At 39.3% G+C, this 20,142-nt stretch overlaps 1 protein-coding gene and 1 pseudogene across 1 annotated transcript in view; one reads left to right on the top strand and one right to left on the bottom strand.

Annotated features, from left to right (window-relative positions):
* ZC3H12B (zinc finger CCCH-type containing 12B) overlaps positions 1 to 20,142 on the bottom strand; it is a 603,410-nt gene that overhangs the window by 240,768 nt on the left and 342,500 nt on the right. The gene's annotated exons all lie outside the window — the stretch shown is intronic.
* Positions 1 to 20,142, top strand: part of LOC100855868 — a 53,334-nt pseudogene that overhangs the window by 16,315 nt on the left and 16,877 nt on the right.

Genomic DNA, 20,142 nt, shown 5'->3' with positions numbered 1-20,142 from the left:
GACTCAGTGGGAAATAATTGTAGTTTGTTTATGAATATATTTCCCCAATCAGTATAGAATCTGAAAGAGCTAATTTTTGCTGCTGTAAAAATAAATAACACAATATTACATTCATGATTCAATCGTGAAACAACTTACATACTATTTAATAAGGTAGTACGTTAAAAATGTTTATTATTTTGCTTTCATTTATGATAATTAACTTTTCTCTATTTTACATAGTATTTTGTCTTTTGGATATTACTATATTTTCTTTTTATTTAAGTATAATTTACTTATATTGTTATAATAATTTCAGGTATACAATAATAATGAATCAATAATTTTATATTTTCAGTGTTCATCACAGTCTTAATCCCTTTTATTTATTTAACCCATCCCTTATTCACGTCCCCTCTGACAATCACCAGTCTGTTCTTTACATTTAGAATTTTGTTTCTGTATGTCTCTTACATTTTTATTCCTTAAATTTCACATATAAATGAAATCATATTGTATTTGTCTTTGTCTGATTTATTTCACTTAGCATTATAAACTCTAGGTCCATCAATGCTGTTGCAAATGGCAAGATATTATTCTGCGTTATGGGTAATATATATACCATATATTCTATATCTATTCATCTATTGTTGGACACTTAGGTTGCTTTGATATCTTGGCTGTGGTAAATACTGCACTAAACATAGCAGTGCATATCTTTTAAAATTAGTGTTTTCTTGTTTTCTGTGAGTCAATAATCAGTACAGGAATTATTGAATTATATGAAACTTATATTTTTGTAATTTCCTTCCATTCTGTTTTCCACAATGGCTGCACCAATTTGCATTCCCAACCAAAAAGGCAAGAGGGTTCCTTTTTCTCCACATCCTTGTCAACACTTGAAATTTCTTGTCTTTTTGATTGGCCATTCTGACGGTTGTAAGGTGATATCTCATTAGGGTTTTGATATTCATTTCCTCAGTGATTAGTGAAACTGAGCAACTTTTCATGTGTTCGTTGGCCATCTGTATACCTTCTTTGGGAAAATGTCTATTCAGGTCCTCTGATGATTTTAAATAAATTAGATTGTTGTTTTTAAGTATTGAGTTGTTACATTCTTTATAAATTTTGCACATAAATCCATTATAAAATATATTATTTGCAAACATCTTCTCTCATTCAGTGTCTGTCATGAATAAATAAATAAAATCTTTAAAAATAAAGCAAAAATAAACTACTAGGACTACATCAAAATAAAAAGCTTTTGCACAACAAAGGAAATTATCAACAAAATGAAAAGGCAACCTATTGAGCAGGAGAAGATATTTGTAAATGATATATCCAATAAAGGGCTAATATCCAAAATATATAAAGAACTTCTACAAGTCAACACCAAAAAACAATCTGATATAAAAAATAGGAAGAGTATCTGAATACACATTTTTCCAAAGAAGAAAAGGTGCTCAACATCACTAATCAACAGAGAAATGACAATCAAAGCCATAATAAGATATCAATTTATACCAGTTAGAATTGCTAAAATCAAAATGACAAGAAATAACAAATATTGAAAGGATGTGGAGAAAAAGAAACCCTTGTGCCATGTTGGTGAGAATGAAACCTGGTACAGCCATTGTGGAAAACAGAATGGTGGTTCCTCAAAAAAATAAAAATAGCAATACTTAACAATCCAATAATTCCACTATTGGTTATTTGACCAAAGAATGTGAAAACACTAAAGTTTATCTGCACCCCTATATTTATTAAAACATTATTTATAATAGCCAAGATCTGGAAGCAACCTAAGTGTCCATCAGTAGATGAATAGATGAGGAAAATGTATATATAAAGAATGGAATAGGGATCCCTGGGTGGCGCAGCGGTTTAGCGCCTGCCTTTGGCCCAGGGCGCGATCCTGGAGACCCGGGATCGAATCCCACGTCGGGCTCCCGGTGCATGGAGCCTGCTTCTCCCTCTCCCTGTGTCTCTGCCTCTCTCTCTCTCTGTGTGTGACTATCATAAATAAATAAAAATTTAAAAAAAAAAAAAAAAAAAAAAAAAGAATGGAATATTACATATCCACAAAAGGATGAGATTATGCCATTTGAGACAACATAGATGGCTTGGAGAATATTATCCTAAGTGAAATAAATCATATTGAGAAATACAAATATCATAATATTCTACTCATAAGAGGAACCTAAAACCCCCAAAATAAACAAAAAGAAGAATCACACCTATAAATACAAAAAACAAACTGATGGCTTGAGGGGAAGGGAATAGGAGTTAGGAAAATAGGTGCAGGGGAGAGGGAGATACAGGCTTCCAGATATGGATGAATGTCATGAGAATAAAAGGCACAGCCCAAGGAATATAGTCAATAATTTTGTAATAGTGATGTAATAAGACAAATTCCATCTATACTTGTCATGACATAGCATTATGTTTAAACTTGTCAAATCACTATGTTGTACACCTGGAATTAATATAATATGGTGTGTAAACTATACTCAAGGAAAAAAAATCTATCCATTTGACATATGTAGGTCTATTTTGTCCTTTCATTTTTTGCATATAGCATATTTTATTTAACCATTCTCACAATGATTGATCTATAGTAATCATTACTGGATTTTAAAATAGGAGTTTCTAAACACTTTCAAATTTATTTGTCTTTTAATATATCCAAATAAATGGGGAACTCAACCTCAAGAAAAGCTTTTTTAAAAAAGTTATTTGTAGTTCCAAATTATTCACTAAATTGATAGCCATATAATAGGAACTTGTTTAATTCTTCTAGAATGAATAGTTAAATAAAAATTAAAGAAATACATATAGTGTTGCATAGCTCAGGGTCTTTTAGAAGTATGTACATAGAAGCAGATTTGGGCACCTTGTGCCTTATGTTCACAAATAGCTCTGTTTTACCAGATGGTTCCCAAATTTAATTTATAAAGCTATCAATTCAGCTCAACTACTTTATTTATGTAGCAAGAGCAAGTTATTTAACCTTATGAAGCTTAGCTTTTTCATCTGTAAAATGAAAAGAATCAGAGAAAGTTAATGGGTTGGCCTAGGTAGATGGTTAAATGAAATATAAATATAAGAGATTCTAAATTACTACAAATGTAATGAGGGCAAAAAAATTTACATTATCTTAGCACTCTTCTCAGGGAAAGTATTTATGGGAGTTTGAGAAGAATACTTTAATAACTTAAGTGATGGTAGTGGTGGGTTCTTTTTGTAAGATTTTATTTATTTATTTATTTATTTATTTATTTATTTATTCACAAGAGACACAGAGAAAGAGAGGCAGAGACATCGGTAGAGGGAGAAGCAGGTTCCCCACAGGGAGCCCAAAGCAGGACTCCATCCCAGGACTCCAGGATCACAACCCAAGCCAAAGGCAGATGCTCAACCAGTGAGCCCCCCAGGTTTTCTGGTAAGTGGTGGGTTTAAGGGCATACTTGTGTGACTGATAAATTATCTTCTGAGTAGAGGAGTGTTCTGCTAACTTTAGGGCCATATTTGAAGTGTCATAATATTAGAAGTAATTGAGTTATAGATTTCAGGGTATGTTTACTCCATGAAGACAGGGATTTGTCCTTAGAAAAGAATATGGTCCACAGCAGGTGCTCTCAGTGTATATTTGATTGAATCAATGAGTGAATACTGCCATAAGTCCTTCTCTTTCCTCTCATACAACCTTCACTGTCACCTTTACATAAACATTGAACAGTCAAGGAGCACATGTGATGTGATGAACACAGTGTTATATACAACTGATGAATTATTGAAAACTACATCTGAAACTAATGATATACTATACTTTGGCAAATTGAATTTAAATAAAAATAAATAAAAAGTCAGTTTGAATGCATGTATTATTATTAGCTTACTGAAGTTATCTCACATCTCCGTCTAGACCTGAAGCTAAAAATACTTATCTCACAGGACTCATGAGAAGATAAAAAATATAATATGTAAGAAAATGGTTGGCTTAGTGCCCAGTACATTATAGGTAATCAATAAATGTTAGTTGCCTTCCATCTTGTCCTAGGAAAAATATCTATTCAGTTTTGCAGCAAGCATGCACATTTATCTATTCTGGGCCTTGATATCCTTATGCTTTATGCTTTTAGCTTTAAACAACTTCATATTTTATAAAGTATAAATAAGGATGCCTGGGTGGATCAGCAGTTGAGCATCTGCCTTTGGCTCAGGGTGTGGTCCCATGGTCCCAGGATTGATTCCCACATTGGGCTCTCTGCATGGAGCCTGCTCCTCCCACTGCCTGCATCTCTGCCTCTCTGTGTGTGTCCTTTATGAATGAATAAATAAAATCTTTTAAAAAGTAAATAAAAAGAAAGTAAAAATAGCTTTATACTTTCAACCTCATCTTAATCCCTAGAATATCAGACCCTTCCATCTGTCAAGCAGGGAAAATGATTCTTTGGGTCTTTCTGAACAATTTCTTATTCCAACTCTTAATCTACCAGCTGAGAACCCCACACCATTTGGATCAATATGAAAATAAATTCACATGTTATTCCAATATGTGGAGTTCCACATGTTATTCCTTCTATGGTATTACAATACTGTGTACATAGGGGTTAAATAAAGAATTCATCTATTTTCATTCATTATGAAATGATTTACTTGTCCCAAAAGCTAATAACTGATTATCCAGAACCACATAATATCTACTATAATTAATTGACAAATTAACTTATGAAGATAAAACAATCTAGAAATTGTAGGAGGTAACTAACTTTTAAAAGAAAGGAACAGAGTACAATGTGTAAGATAGTGGTAGAGTAGGAAGACCCTAGGTTTGTCTCCTCTCATGAACACAACTAGATAACTATCAAATCACCCTAAAACCCAGAAATTGACCTATAAACTGACAGAACAAACTACCCAACTAAAGCAAGAGAAGAGACCACATGAAAGGTAAGAGGCTCAGAAATAGGGTTTAGGGGAGAAACAAATTGCAGGTGCAATGGTCTGGAGGGCCTGTGGTAGCAAAGAAAGGTGTGAGAGAGATGAGCACATAGGGAACACACAAGAATGATTTTCCAAGAGCCAAGAGCCACTGGTTTGGAAAGATAAAGTACCTCTTTATTTTTTGAGTTCTTGCAAGAAAATGGCTCAAAACCTGGATTTTTACAGGTCAGCAGGATAAAGCCTGGAGACACTGCACTGATCCTCAAGACAAGTCAGGGAAACAATCCAGGGGCAGACAGCATGAAAATAGTGATCTGAAGTGTGTCTGTGGCACACAAAGGGGAGATGACTTGATCTTCTCAGAGCATGACTGTGAGAGGTAGCATTTACAGAGATGCCTCACTGGGAAGAAAGGAGTGGGCTAGTGCCATTTCCCTTCCCTGCCCTTCAGCATAAATATCCCTTCCCCTACCCCTCAGAATAAACAAAGAGCCAATTTCAGAAATCAGTACAGTTCTGATGAGATTGATGGCTTAAAATGACTACACAAGCCCCATTTCCATGTTCCCTGGGAAGGACTGCCTTTCTCAGTCCCAGAACAGCAGGCATTTCCCCCCAGAAGACCAGGAAAAATCCCTCCTCAAACCACATCTCCTGACCAGAGAGTTCTTCAGGGCTTCAATTCACAGAGCAGAGCACACCTAACAAAAAAACAGCAAATTCAAGCCAAGGATGAAACACTGACTACAGCAAGCAAGGAGAGCCTTCGCAGATGACTGGCCTGAAAGATAAAGCAACCAATACACAACAGAAGAGCATGGGCAACAGGCATAAGAGACAACCTCTAAACTGCCCTGGGCAATAGATGATCTCTACTCCATATGGCAAATACTTTCAGAAGCAGGAGACATACTGACTCTTTTAACAGAGAAGTCAGAGACATAGACAAAATGCCAAAACAGGGAAATTTATCCTAAATTAAAGAACAAGATAAGGCCATATCCAGAGATCTAAGTGAAACAGATATATAAGTAACATGCCTAATGGAGAATTTAAAGCAACGATCATATAGTCACCAGTCCTGAGGGGAAAAAATAGAATACATCAGTGAGACCCCTAAGAGAAAAAAAAAAGAGTTAAAAAAGTAACAATAATAGATGAAGAATGCAATAAATGAGATGGTAAACAGGCTTGATGCAATGAACAGCAGGTTTCATGAAGCAGAAGAACTAATACAACACCCAGAAGATAGAGTAATGGAACATAATGAAGTTGAATAAAAGAGAGAAAGAAAAATTATGCAACATGAGAGTAGACTTAGGGAACTCAGTGACTCAATCAAACATGATAACATGTGTATTATTATAAAAGCCCCAGAAGAAGAAGAAGAAGAGAGAAAAAAGGGGGCAGAGAATTTATATGAAGAAAAGAATAGCAGAACTTTCCTAATCTAGAGAAAGAAATAGACATCTAGTTCCAGGAGACACAGATAACTCCCATCAAAATCAACAAAAGCAGAACCAAGACATATTGTAATTAGATTTCCAAAATACAGTGATAAAGAAAAAAATCCGGGGGGGGGAGGAGCAAGATGGCGGAAGAGTAGGGTCTCCAAATCACCTGTCTCCACCAAATTACCTAGAAAACCTTCCAATCATCCTGAAAATCTATGAATTCGGCCTGAGAATTAAAGAGAGAACACCTGGAATGCAACAGTGAGAAGAGTTCGCGCTTCTATCAACGTAGGAAGACGGGGAAAAAGAAGTAAAGAAACAAAGGCCTCCAAGGGGGAGGGGCCCCGCGAGGAGCCGGGCTGAGGCCGGGGCGAGTGTCCCCAGGACAGGAGAGCCCCGTCCCGGAGGAGCAGGAGCTGCACCGACCTTCCCGGGCAGAAAGGGGCTCCTGGGGAGTTGGAGCAGGACCCAGGAGGGCGAGGATGCCCTCGGGTTCCGAAACAGTAACAGACACCTGCGCGCCCAGGAGAGTGCGCCGAGCTCCCTAAGGGCTGCAGCGCGCACGGCGGGACCGGCGGGACCGGCGGGACCCAGAGCAGCCAGGAGGGGCTCGGGCGGCGGCTCCGCGGAGGGGGCTGCGCGGCCCCGGGAGCAGCTCGGAAGGGCTCTGGCAGAGGAAGAGGCTCCGTGCGGAGGGGGCTGCGCGGTTCCAGGAGCAGCTCGGAGGGGCTCGAGCGGAGGCTCCGCGGAGGGGGCTGCGGGGCGGGAGCGCGAATCCACCAGCGCAGGCTCCGGAGCACAGGGCGCCAGGGCACAGCCCAGGATCCCGCCTCCCCCGGGACAGGTAGAGGCCGGGAGGGCCCAGGACAGCAAGGACGCTCCTGCCCCGAGCTGAGCAGATCAGCGGCCCCGCCCCAGAGCCTCCAGGCCCTGCAGACCGAGTTCCTGCAGGAGCTGAATCCAGGTTTCCAGACCTGGCCCCGCCACTGGGGCTGTTCCTCCTGCGGCCTCACGGGGTAAACAACCCCCACTGAGCCCTGCACCAGGCAGGGGCACAGCAGCTCCCCCAACTGCTAACACCTGAAAATCAGACAACAGGCCCCTCCCCCAGAACACCAGCTAGACTGACAACTTCCAGGAGAAGCCAAGGGACTTAAAGTACACAGAATCAGAAGATACTGCCCCGTGGTTCTTTTTTTGTTTTGTTGTTGTTGTTGTTTTGTTTTGCTTTTTGATTTGTTTCCTTCCCCCACCCCCTTTTTTTCTCCTTTCTTTTTCTTTCTCTTTTTCTTCTTTTTTTCCGTTTTTTTTCTTCCCCTTTTTTTCCTCTTTCTCTTTTCTTTCCTTCTTTCTCTCCTCTCTTTTTCTCTTTTTCCCAATACAACTTGCTTTTGGCCACTCTGCACTGAGCAAAATGACTAGAAGGAAAACCTCACCTCAAAAGAAAGAATCAGAAACAGTCCTCTCTCCCACAGAGTTACAAAATCTGGATTACAATTCAATGTCAGAAAGCCAATTCAGAAGCACTATTATACACCTACTGGTGGCTCTAGAAAAAAGCATAAAGGACTCAAGAGACTTCATGACTGCAGAATTTAGAGCTAATCAGGCAGAAATTAAAAATCAATTGAATGAGATGCAATCCAAACTAGAAGTCCTAACGACGAAGGTTAACGAGGTGGAAGAACGAGTGAGTGACATAGAAGACAAGTTGATAGCAAAGAGGGAAACTGAGGAAAAAAGAGACAAACAATTAAAAGACCATGAAGATAGATTAAGGGAAATAAACGACAGCCTGAGAAAGAAAAACCTACGTTTAATTGGGGTTCCCGAGGGCACCGAAAGGGACAGAGGGCCAGAATATGTATTTGAACAAATTCTAGCTGAAAACTTTCCTAATCTGGGAAGGGAAACAGGCATTCAGATCCAGGAAATAGAGAGATCCCCCCCCTAAAATCAATAAAAACCGTTCAACACCTTGACATTTAATAGTGAAGCTTGCAAATTCCAAAGATAAAGAGAAGATCCTTAAAGCAGCAAGAGACAAGAAATCCCTGACTTTTATGGGGAGGAGTATTAGGGTAACAGAAGACCTCTCCACAGAGACCTGGCAGGCCAGAAAGCGCTGGCAGGATATTCAGGGTCCTAAATGAGAAGAACATGCAACCAAGAATACTTTATCCAGCAAGGCTCTCATTCAAAATGGAAGGAGAGATAAAGAGCTTCCAAGACAGGCAGCAACTAAAAGAATATGTGACCTCCAAACCAGCTCTGCAAGAAATTTTAGGGGGGACTCTTAAAATTCCCCTTTAAGAAGAAGTTCAGTGGAACAGTCCACAAAAACAAGGACTGAATAGATATCATGATGACACTAAACTCATATCTCTCAATAGTAACTCTGAATGTGAACGGGCTTAATGACCCCATCAAAAGGCGCAGGGTTTCAGACTGGATAAAAAAGCATGACCCATCTATTTGCTGTCTACAAGAGACTCATTTTAGACAGAAGGACACCTACAGCCTGAAAATAAAAGGTTGGAGAACCATTTATCAATCAAATGGTCCTCAAAAGAAAGCAGGGGTACCATCCTTATATCAGATAAACTAAAATTTACCCCAAAGACTGTGGTGAGAGATGAAGAGGGACACTATATCATACTTAAAGGATCTATTCAACAAGAGGACTTAACAATCCTCAATATATATGCCCCGAATATGGGAGCTGCCAAATATATCAATCAATTATTAACCAAAGTGAAGAAATACTTAGATAATAATACACTTATACTTGGTGACTTCAATCTAGCTCTTTCTATACTCGATAGGTCTTCTAATCACAACATCTCCAAAGAAACGAGAGCTTTAAATGATACACTGGACCAGATGGATTACACAGATATCTACAGAACTTTACATCCAAACTCAACTGAATACACATTCTTCTCAAGCGCACATGGAACTTTCTCCAGAATAGACCACATATTGGGTCACAAATCGGGTCTGAACCGATACCAAAAGATTGGGATTGTCCCCTGCATATTCTCAGACCATAATGCCTTGAAATTAGAACTAAATCACAACAAGAAGTTTGGAAGGACCTCAAACACGTGGAGGTTAAGGACCATCCTGCTAAAAGATAAAAGGGTCAACCAGGAAATTAAGGAAGAATTAAAAAGATTCATGGAAACTAATGAGAATGAAGATACAACCGTTCAAAATCTTTGGGATGCAGCAAAAGCAGTCCTAAGGGGGAAATACATCGCAATACAAGCATCCATTCAAAAACTGGAAAGAACTCAAATACAAAAGCTAACCTTACACATAAAGGAGCTAGAGAAAAAACAGCAAATAGATCCTACACCCAAGAGAAGAAGGGAGTTAATAAAGATTCGAGCAGAACTCAACGAAATCGAGACCAGAAGAACTGTGGAACAGATCAACAAAACCAGGAGTTGGTTCTTTGAAAGAATTAATAAGATAGATAAACCATTAGCCAGCCTTATTAAAAAGAAGAGAGAGAAGGCTCAAATTAATAAAATCATGAATGAGAAAGGAGAGATCAGTACCAACACCAAGGAAATACAAACGATTTTAAAACCATATTATGAACAGCTATACGCCAATAAGTTAGGCAATCTAGAAGAAATGGACACATTCCTGGAAAGCCACAAACTACCAGAACTGGAACAGGAAGAAATAGAAAACCTGAACAGGCCAATAACCAGGGAGGAAATTGAAGCAGTCATCAAAAACCTCCCAAGACACAAGAGTCCAGGGCCAGATGGCTTCCCAGGGGAATTTTATCAAACGTTTAAAGAAGAAACCATACCTATTCTCCTAAAGCTGTTTGGAAAGATAGAAAGAGGTGGAGTACTTCCAAATTCGTTCTATGAGGCCAGGATCACCTTAATTCCAAAACCAGACAAAGACCCCACCAAAAAGGAGAATAACAGACCAATATCCCTGATGAACATGGATGCAAAAATTCTCAACAAGATACTGGCCAATAGGATCCAACAGTACATTAAAAAAATCATTCACCATGACCAAGTAGGATTTATCCCTGGGACACAAGGCTGGTTCAACACCTGTAAAACAATCAATGTGATTCATCATATCAGCAAGAGAAAAACCAAGAACTATATGATCCTCTCATTGGATGCAGAGAAAGCATTTGACAAAATACAGCATCCATTCCTGATCAAAACTCTTCAGAGTGTAGGGATAGAGGGAACATTCCTCGACATCTTAAAAGCCATCTATGAAAAGCCCACAGCAAATATCATTCTCAATGGGGAAGCACTGGGAGCCTTTCCCCTAAGATCAGGAACAAGACAGGGATGTCCACTCTCACCACTGCTGTTCAACATAGTACTGGAAGTCCTAGCCTCAGCAATCAGACAACAAAAAGACATTAAAGGCATTCAAATTGGCAAAGAAGAAGTCAAACTCTCCCTCTTCGCCAATGACATGATACTCTACATAGAAAACCCAAAAGTCTCCACCCCAAGATTGCTAGAACTCATACAGCAATTCGGTAGCGTGGCAGGATACAAAATCAATGCCCAGAAGTCAGTGGCATTTCTATACACTAACAATGAGACTGAAGAAAGAGAAATTAAGGAGTCAATCCCATTTACAATTGCACCCAAAAGCATAAGATACCTAGGAATAAACCTAACCAAAGATGTAAAGTATCTATACCCTCAAAACTATAGAACACTTCTGAAAGAAATTGAGGAAGACACAAAGAGATGGAAAAATATTCCATGCTCATGGATTGGCAGAATTAATATTGTGAAAATGTCAATGTTACCCAGGGCAATATACACGTTTAATGCAATCCCTATCAAAATACCATGGACTTTCTTCAGAGAGTTAGAACAAATTATTTTAAGATTTGTGTGGAATCAGAAAAGACCCCGAATAGCCAGGGGAATTTTAAAAAAGAAAACCATATCTGGGGGCATCACAATGCCAGATTTCAGGTTGTACTACAAAGCTGTGGTCATCAAGACAGTGTGGTACTGGCACAAAAACAGACACATAGATCAGTGGAACAGAATAGAGAATCCAGAAGTGGACCCTGAACTTTATGGGCAACTAATATTCGATAAAGGAGGAAAGACTATCCATTGGAAGAAAGACAGTCTCTTCAATAAATGGTGCTGGGAAAATTGGACATCCACATGCAGAAGAGTGAAACTAGACCACTCTCTTTCACCATACACAAAGATAAACTCAAAATGGATGAAAGATCTAAATGTGAGACAAGATTCCATCAAAATCCTAGAGAAGAACACAGGCAACACCCTTTTTGAACTCGGCCATAGTAACTTCTTGCAAGATACATCCACGAAGGCAAAAGAAACAAAAGCAAAAATGAACTATTGGGACTTAATCAAGATAAGAAGCTTTTGCACAGCAAAGGATACAGTCAACAAAACTCAAAGACAACCTACAGAATGGGAGAAGATATTTGCAAATGACATATCAGATAAAGGGCTAGTTTCCAAGATCTATAAAGAACTTATCAAACTCAACACCCAAGAAACAAACAATCCAATCATGAAATGGGCAAAAGACATGAACAGAAATCTCACAGAGGAAGACATCGACATGGCCAACATGCACATGAGAAAATGCTCTGCATCACTGGCCATCAGGGAAATACAAATCAAAACCACAATGAGATACCACCTCACACCAGTGAGAATGGGGAAAATTAACAAGGCAGGAAACAACAAATGTTGGAGAGGATGCAGAGAAAAGGGAACCCTCATACACTGTTGGTGGGAATGTGAACTGGTGCAGCCACTCTGGAAAACTGTGTGGAGGTTCCTCAAACAGTTAAAAATATACCTGCCCTACGACCCAGCAATTGCACTGTTGGGGATTTACCCCAAAGATACAAATGCAATGAAACGCCGGGACACCTGCACCCCGATGTTTATAGCAGCAATGGCCACGATAGCCAAACTGTGGAAGGAGCCTCAGTGTCCAACGAAAGATGAATGGATAAAGAAGATGTGGTTTATGTATACAATGGAATATTACTCAGCTATTAGAAATGACAAATACCCACCATTTGCTTCAACCTGGATGGAACTGGAGGGTATTATGCTGAGTGAAGTAAGCCAGTCGGAGAAGGACAAACATTATATGTTCTCATTCATGTGGGGAATATAAATAATAGTGAAAGGGAATATAAGGGAAGGGGGCAGAAATGTGTGGGAAATATCAGAAAGGGAAACAGAACGTAAAGACTGCTAACTCTGGGAAACGAACTAGGGGTGGTAGAAGGGGAGGAGGGCGGAGGGTGGGAGTGAATGGGTGACGGGCACTGGGGGTTATTCTGTATGTTAGTAAATTGAACACCAATAAAAAATAAATTAAAAAAAAATCCTAAAAGCAGAAAGACAAAACAAGTCCGCAACTTCCAAGGGAAGACCTATAAGGTACACTGCAGATCTCTCCACAGAAACTTAGCAAGCCAGAAGATAGTGGCATGATATATTAATGAGATGAATGGGAAAAATCTACTCTATTCAGTAAGGCTACCATTGAGAATAGAAGGAGGGAAAAAGAGTCCCAGACAAATAAAAACTATAGGAACTCGTGACCACTAAACCAGCCTGCAAGAAATATTATAGGAGACAGTTTGAATGCAAATGAAAGACTAAAAGAGTCAAAGCTAAGAAAGGACGAGAGAAAATCTCCAAAACAATGACAAAACAAGTAATAAGATGGCACTAAAAACATAACTATCAATAATTACTCTGAATGTAAATGGACTAAATGTTTCAATCAAAAGATACAGCATGTCAAAATGGATAAAAAAAAAACCCATCTATTGCTCCCTACAAGAGACTCACTTTACCTAAAGTAAACTGCAGATTGAAAGTGACAGGATCAAGAAATATTTATTATGCAAATGGATGTGAAAACAAACCCAAAGTAGAAACATTTTCAAACAAATTAGACTTTGAAACAAAGTCTGTAACAAGTGACAAAGAAGGGCAATATAATCATAAATGAGATAATCCAAAATAAGATCCTGTTAGACATCTTGTAAATATTTATGCACCCAACATGGAAGCACCCAAATATATAAGACAATTAATAAAAAAATAAAGGAATAATTGATAACAATACAATAATAGTAGAAGACTATTAACAACTCACTTTCACTGATGGAAAGATCACTTAAATACAAAATAAACAAGGAAACAGTGTCACGGAATGACACATTGGTCCAGATGGACTTAACAGATATATTCAGAACATTCATCCTAAGGCAGAAGAATACACATTTTTTTCAAATACACATGGGTCATTCTCCAGAATAGATCACATATTAGGTCACAAATCAGACCTCAACAAATATAAAAGGACTGAAGTCATACCATACAACTTTTCTGACCACAATGCTATGAAACTAGAAGTCAACCACAATAAAAAAAAATCTGGAAAGAACAGATTAAGGACAATACTACTAAAGAATCAATGGGTCAACCAGAAAATCAAATAAAAATAAAGGATATGGGGTGGGGCAACATGGCAGAGGAGTAGGGTCCCCAAGTCACCTGTCGCCACAAACTTAACTAGATAGCTTTCAAATCATCCTGAAAACCTATGAATTTGACCTGAGATTTAAAGAGAGAACAGCTAGAACGCTACAGACAGAAGAGTTTGTGCTTCTAACAAGGTAGGAAGATGGAAAAAAAATCAACTGGGGAAAAGGCCCCCTCGAGAAGCCAGGCTAAGGCTAGGCGGCAAGAGGCTCCAGGACAGGAAAGCCCAGCCCCAGAGAAGTAGGAACTTTAAAACTCCACAGTGGATTCTTACTGATCAGAAAGACGGTTAGCAAGGAACTCGGGCAGAACCACAGGAGGGGCAGTGGAGCCTCCCTCCAGGTTCCCAGGGTCACTAACAGAGGAAGTGTGCCTGGGGGAGAGCAAAACATAGACTGTGGGCCGAGCTCAGTAAAGGGCTGGAGCACATGGGAGGCAGGGCCTCGGGAGAAGTTCAGGCTTCGGCTCCAAATGAAGGGGGCTGTGCCCTGCTGCCTCCAGGAGCTGCAGCCCCAGGAGCACGATTCCAGCAGCACAGGCCCAGGATAACAGAGTGCCGGGGGACACAGCACAGGATCCTGTGTTCCCCCCGGAACAGACTGAGGGGGAGAGGGCACAGAACAGCAAGGATGCTCCTGGCGCTGGGTGCCCCCAAGTTGTACAGATCAGCGCTCCCCACCCCCAGGAGCATCAAGGCCAGTGCAGACTGGGAGACTGCAGTAGTTACAGTGGGAGCAGACGCCAGAAATGGACAGCTGGTTGCTGTCAGTGTTGTTGTCCCTTCTGCCGTCACCCTATACATGGGACCGAGTGAGGCCACCAAGGAACAGGGGCCTCACAGGATAAACAGCTTCCACTGAGCCATGCACCTGGCAGGAGGCGGGGCACCGCCCCCAGATGCACACACCTAAGAATCAGCACAGCAGGCCCCTGCCCCAGAAGACCAGCTGGAAGGACAGGGAAAGAGCAAGTTCTTGACCGAGCAGCACTGGAAAGCTCCAGGGGAAGTCGAGGGATTTACAGTATATAGAAACAAGAGGATACCCCTCATTCTTTTTTATTTTTTGATTTGTTTTTCCTTTTTTCTTCCTTTATCCAACAACTCGTTTTTAGCCACTCTGCACTGAGTAAAATGACTAGAAAGAAGAACTCGCCACAAAAGAAAGAATCAGAAACAGTACTCTCCGCCACACAGTTACAGAATTTGGATTACAATTTGATGTCAGAAAACCAATTTAGGGTGCAGCCCAGGTGGCTCAGTGGTTTAGTGCCACCTTCAATCCAGGACCTGATCCTGGAGACCTGGGATAGAGTCCCAGATCAGACTCCCTGCATGGAGCCTGCTTCTCCCTCTCCCTGTGTCTCTGCCCCCGCCCATGTCTCTCTCATGAATAAACAAATAAAATCTTTTTAAAAAATGAATTCAGAAGGACAATTATAGAGCTACTGATGGCTCTTGAAAAAAGCATAAAGGATTCAAGAGACTCCATGACTGCAGAATTTAGATCTAATCAGGCTCAAATTAAAAATCAAATAAATGCCATGCAATCCAAAAAGGAGGTCCTAATGATGCGGGTTAATGAGGTAGAAGAACGAGTGAGTGACATAGAAGACAAGTTGATGGCAAGGTAGTAAGCTGAGTAAAAAAGAGAAAAACAATTAAAGATAATGAGGAAAGTTTAAGGGAAATAAATGACAGCCTCAGAAGGAAGAATCTACGTTTAATTGGGGTTCCAGATGGCTCTGAAAGAGACAGAGGACCAGAAAGCATATTTGAACAAATCATAGCTGAGAACTTCCCTAACTTGTGGAGGGAAACAGGCATTCAGATCCAGAAGATAGACAGATTTCCCCTAAAATCAATTTAAAAAACATTCAAAACCCAGACATTTAGTAGTGAAACTTGCAAATTCCAAAGATAAAAGGAAAATTCTTAAAGAGGCAAGAGACAAGAGATTCCTAATTTATATTGGGAGAAATATTAGATTAATAGCAGACCTCTCCACAGAGACCTGGCAGGCCATAAAGTGCTGGCAGGATATACTCACCATCCTAAATGAGAAGAACCTGCAGCCAAGAATACTCTATCCAGCAAGGCTCTCATCAGAATAGGAGAGATAAAGATCTTCCATAATAGCAGAAACTGAAAGAATATGTGACCACCAAACCAGCTGTACAAGAAATAGTAAGGGGGACTCTGGAAAAGAAAGAGGAAGCCCAAAGAAATCAGGCACAAAAAAACAGGGACTGAATAGGTATTATGATGACACTAAATTCATATCTTTCAATAGTAACTCTGAATGTGAATGGGCTTAATGATCCCATGAAAAGACGCAAGGCTGCACACTGGATATAAAAGCAAGACCCATCTATTTTCTGTCTACCAGAGACACATATTAGACCTAGGACACCTCCAGCCTGAAAATGAAAGGTTGGAGAACGATTTACCATTCAAATGGTCCTCAAAAGAAAGCTGTGGTAGCCATCCTCATATCAGATAAATCAAAGTATATCCTAAAGACTGTAGGAAGGGATTAAGATGGACACTATATCATACTTAAAGGATCTATCCAAAAAGAGGACCTAACAGTCATGAAGATTTATGCCCCTAATGTGGGAGCTGCCAGGTATATCACCTAATAACCAAAGTAAAGACATAGATAATAATACACTAAAAGTGGGAGACTTCAACACAGCACTTTCTGCAAATGTCAGATATTCTAAGCACAACATCTCCAAAGAAACAAGAGGTTTAAATGATACACTGGACCAGATGTATTTCACAGATATTTACAGAACTTTACATCCAAACACAACTGAATACACCGTCTTCTCAAGTGCATGTGGAACTTTCTCCAGAATAGACCACATAGTGGGTCACAAATCAGGTCTTAACAGATACCAAAAGATTGGGATTGTCCCCTGCATATGTTCAGACCATAATGCTTTGAAACTTGAACTCAATCACAAGAAGAAATTTGGAGAAATTCAAACACGTGGAGGTTAAAGACCATCCTGCTGAAAGATGAAAGGGTCAAACAGTAAATTGAGAAAAATTAAAAAGATTCATGGGAACTAATGAATATGAAGAAAATCTTTGGGTTACAGCAAAAGCAGTCCTGAGAGGGAAATGCATCGCAATACAAGCCTCCATCAAAATATCGGAAAAAACTCAAATACACAAGCTAACCTTGCATCTAAAGGAACTGGAAAAAGAACAGCAAATAACACCTACACCCAGCAGAAGAAGAGAGTTAATAAGGATTCAATCAGAACTCAATGAAATAGAGACAGAAAGAACTGTAGAACAATCAACAATACCAGGAGTTGGTTCTTTGAAAGAAGTAAGAAGATAGATAAACCATTAGCCAGCCTTATTAAAAACAAAAGAGAAAATACTCTAATTAATAAAATCATGAATGAAAAAGGAGAGATTAGCACCAATACCAAGGAAATAAAAACAATTTTAAAAACATATTATGAGTAGCTATGCCAATAAATTAGGCAATCTAGAAGAAATGGATGCATTTCTGGAAAAACACAAACTACCAAAACTGGAACAGGAAGAAATAGAAAACCTGAACAGGCCGATAACCAGGGACGATATTGAAGCATTCATCAAAAACCTCCCAAGACACAAAAGTCCAGGGCCAGATGGCTTCCCAGGGTAATTCTATCTAACTTTTAAATAAGAAACAATACCTATTCTACTAAAGCTGTTCCAAAAGATAAAAAGGGATGGAACACTTCCAAACTCGTTGAATGAGGCCAGCATCACCTTAATTCCAAAACCAGACAAAGGTCCCACCAAAAAGGAGAATTATAGACCAATATCCCTGATGAACACAGATGCAAAAATTCTCAACACAATAGTAGCCAATAGGATCCAACAGTACATTAAGATTAATCACCACGAACAATTGGGATTTATCAGGGGATGCAAGGCTACTTCAACACTCATAAAGCAATCAACGTGATTAATCATACCAACAAGAGAAAAAACAAGAACCATATGATCCTCTCAATAGATGCAGAGAAAGCATTGGACAAAATACAGCATCCATTCCTGATCAAAACACTTCAGAGTTTAGGGATAGAGGGAACACTCTCAGCACCTTAAAAGCCATCTACAGAAAACCTACAGCAAATATCACTCTCAATGGGGAAACACTGGGAGTGTCCGTCTTACACTGTTGATGGGAGGGTGAACTGGAACAGCCACTCTGGATAACTGTGTGGAGGTTCCTCAAAGAGTGAAACATAGAGCTACCCTCCGTCCCAACAATTGCCCTTCTAGGAATTTACCCCAAAGATACAGATGCAGTGAAACTCTGAGACTCCTGCACCCCAATGTTTATAGCAGCAATGTCCACAATAGCCAAACTGTGGATGGAGCCTCGGTATCTATCAATAGATGAATGAATAAAGAAGATGTGGTCTACACATACCATGGAATATTACTCAGCCATTAGGAAGGATGAATACCCACCATTTGCTTTGACATGGATAGAACTGGAGGGTATTATGCTGAGTGAAGTAAGTCAATCAGAGAAAGACAAACATTATATGGTCTTCTTCCTTTGGGGAATATAAAAATAGCGAAAGGGAATAATGGGGAAAGGAGAGAGAATGAGTGGGACATATCAGAGTGGGTGACAGAACATGAGAGACACCTAACTGGGAAATGAAGAATGGGTGGTGAAAGGGGGTTGGGGTGACTGGGGGAAGGGCACTCCGTGGGGTACTTGATGGGATAAACACTGGGTATTATGCTATATATTGGCAAATCGAACTCCAATAAAAAATATACTTTAAAAAGTATACATGGAAACAAATAAAAATGAAAACATGACAGTCTAAATACTTTTGGATGCAGCAAAAGCAGTCACAAGAGGGAAGGATATAGCCATATAGGCCTGCCAGAAGAAGTAGAAAATCCCAAATGAAAAAGCTAACTTTACACGTGAAGGAGCTAGAGAAAGAAGAAATGAAGGGTAAAGTCAGAAGAAGGCAGGAAATAATAAAATTAGAGTATTAATGTTATAGAAACTAAAAAAAAAACAGAACAGAACAATGAAACTAGGAGATGGTTCTTTGAAAAAATTGATAAACGTCTAGGCAAATATATGAAAAAGCAAACAGAAAGGGCCTACATAAGTAAAATCATGAATGAGAGAGAAGTCAAATCCAACACCACAGAAATATATACAATTTTAAGAGAATAATATGAAAAACTATGTGCCAACAAATTGGGCAACCTGGAGGAAAGGGATAAAGTCCTAGAAATATATAAACTATCAAAACTGAAGTAGGAAGAAATAGAAAACGTGAGCAGACTAGTCGCCAGAAAAAAATTGAATCAGTATATAAACATATCCCAACAAACAAAAGTCCATGTTCACATGGCTTCAAAGGGGAATTCTACTAAATATTTGAAGAAGAGTTAAAACCTATTCTCCTCAAACTATTCTAAAAATTGAAAAGGAAGGAAAACTTCCAAATCCATTCTATGACACCAGAATTACCTTCATCCCAAAACCAAAGACCTCACCAAAAGGAGAATTGCAGACCAATATCTCTAATGTACATGGATGCAAAACTTCTCAACAAGATACTAGCTAATAGGATCCAATGGTACATTAAAAGGATTATTCAGAGCTACCAAGTGGTATTTATTCCTCGCCTGCCAGTTTGCCTCAATATCTGCAAATCAATCAATGTGAGACACCATTAACAAGAAAAGAAAAGACCATATAATACTCTCAAAAGATGCAGAAAAATCATTTGATGAAATCTATAATCATTTCTTGATCAAAACTCTATTCTCTGTCGGGATAGAAGAAACATACATCAGCATCATAAAGGCCATCTATGAAAAGTCCACAGCAAATATCATCCTCAATGGAGAAAAATGGAGAGTTTTTCAAAGGTCAGGAACACAACAGGGATGTCTATTCTCACCAATATTATGCAACACAGTACTGGAAGTCCTAGCCTCAATAATCAGACAATAAAAATAAATAAAAGGCATCCAAATAGGCAAAGAGGAAGTCAAACTTTTTCTCTTTCCAGGTGACATGATACTCTATGTAGAAAACCCAAAAGACTCCACCCCAAAACTGCTAGAACTCATACAGGATTCAGCAAATTGGCAGGATAGAAAATCACTGCATAGAAGTCAGTTGCAT

Source organism: Canis lupus, chromosome X (genome assembly GCF_011100685.1).
Source record: "Canis lupus familiaris isolate Mischka breed German Shepherd chromosome X, alternate assembly UU_Cfam_GSD_1.0, whole genome shotgun sequence".
Lineage (NCBI taxonomy): Eukaryota > Metazoa > Chordata > Mammalia > Carnivora > Canidae > Canis > Canis lupus.
This window is presented reverse-complemented; position numbering and strand designations above follow the sequence as displayed.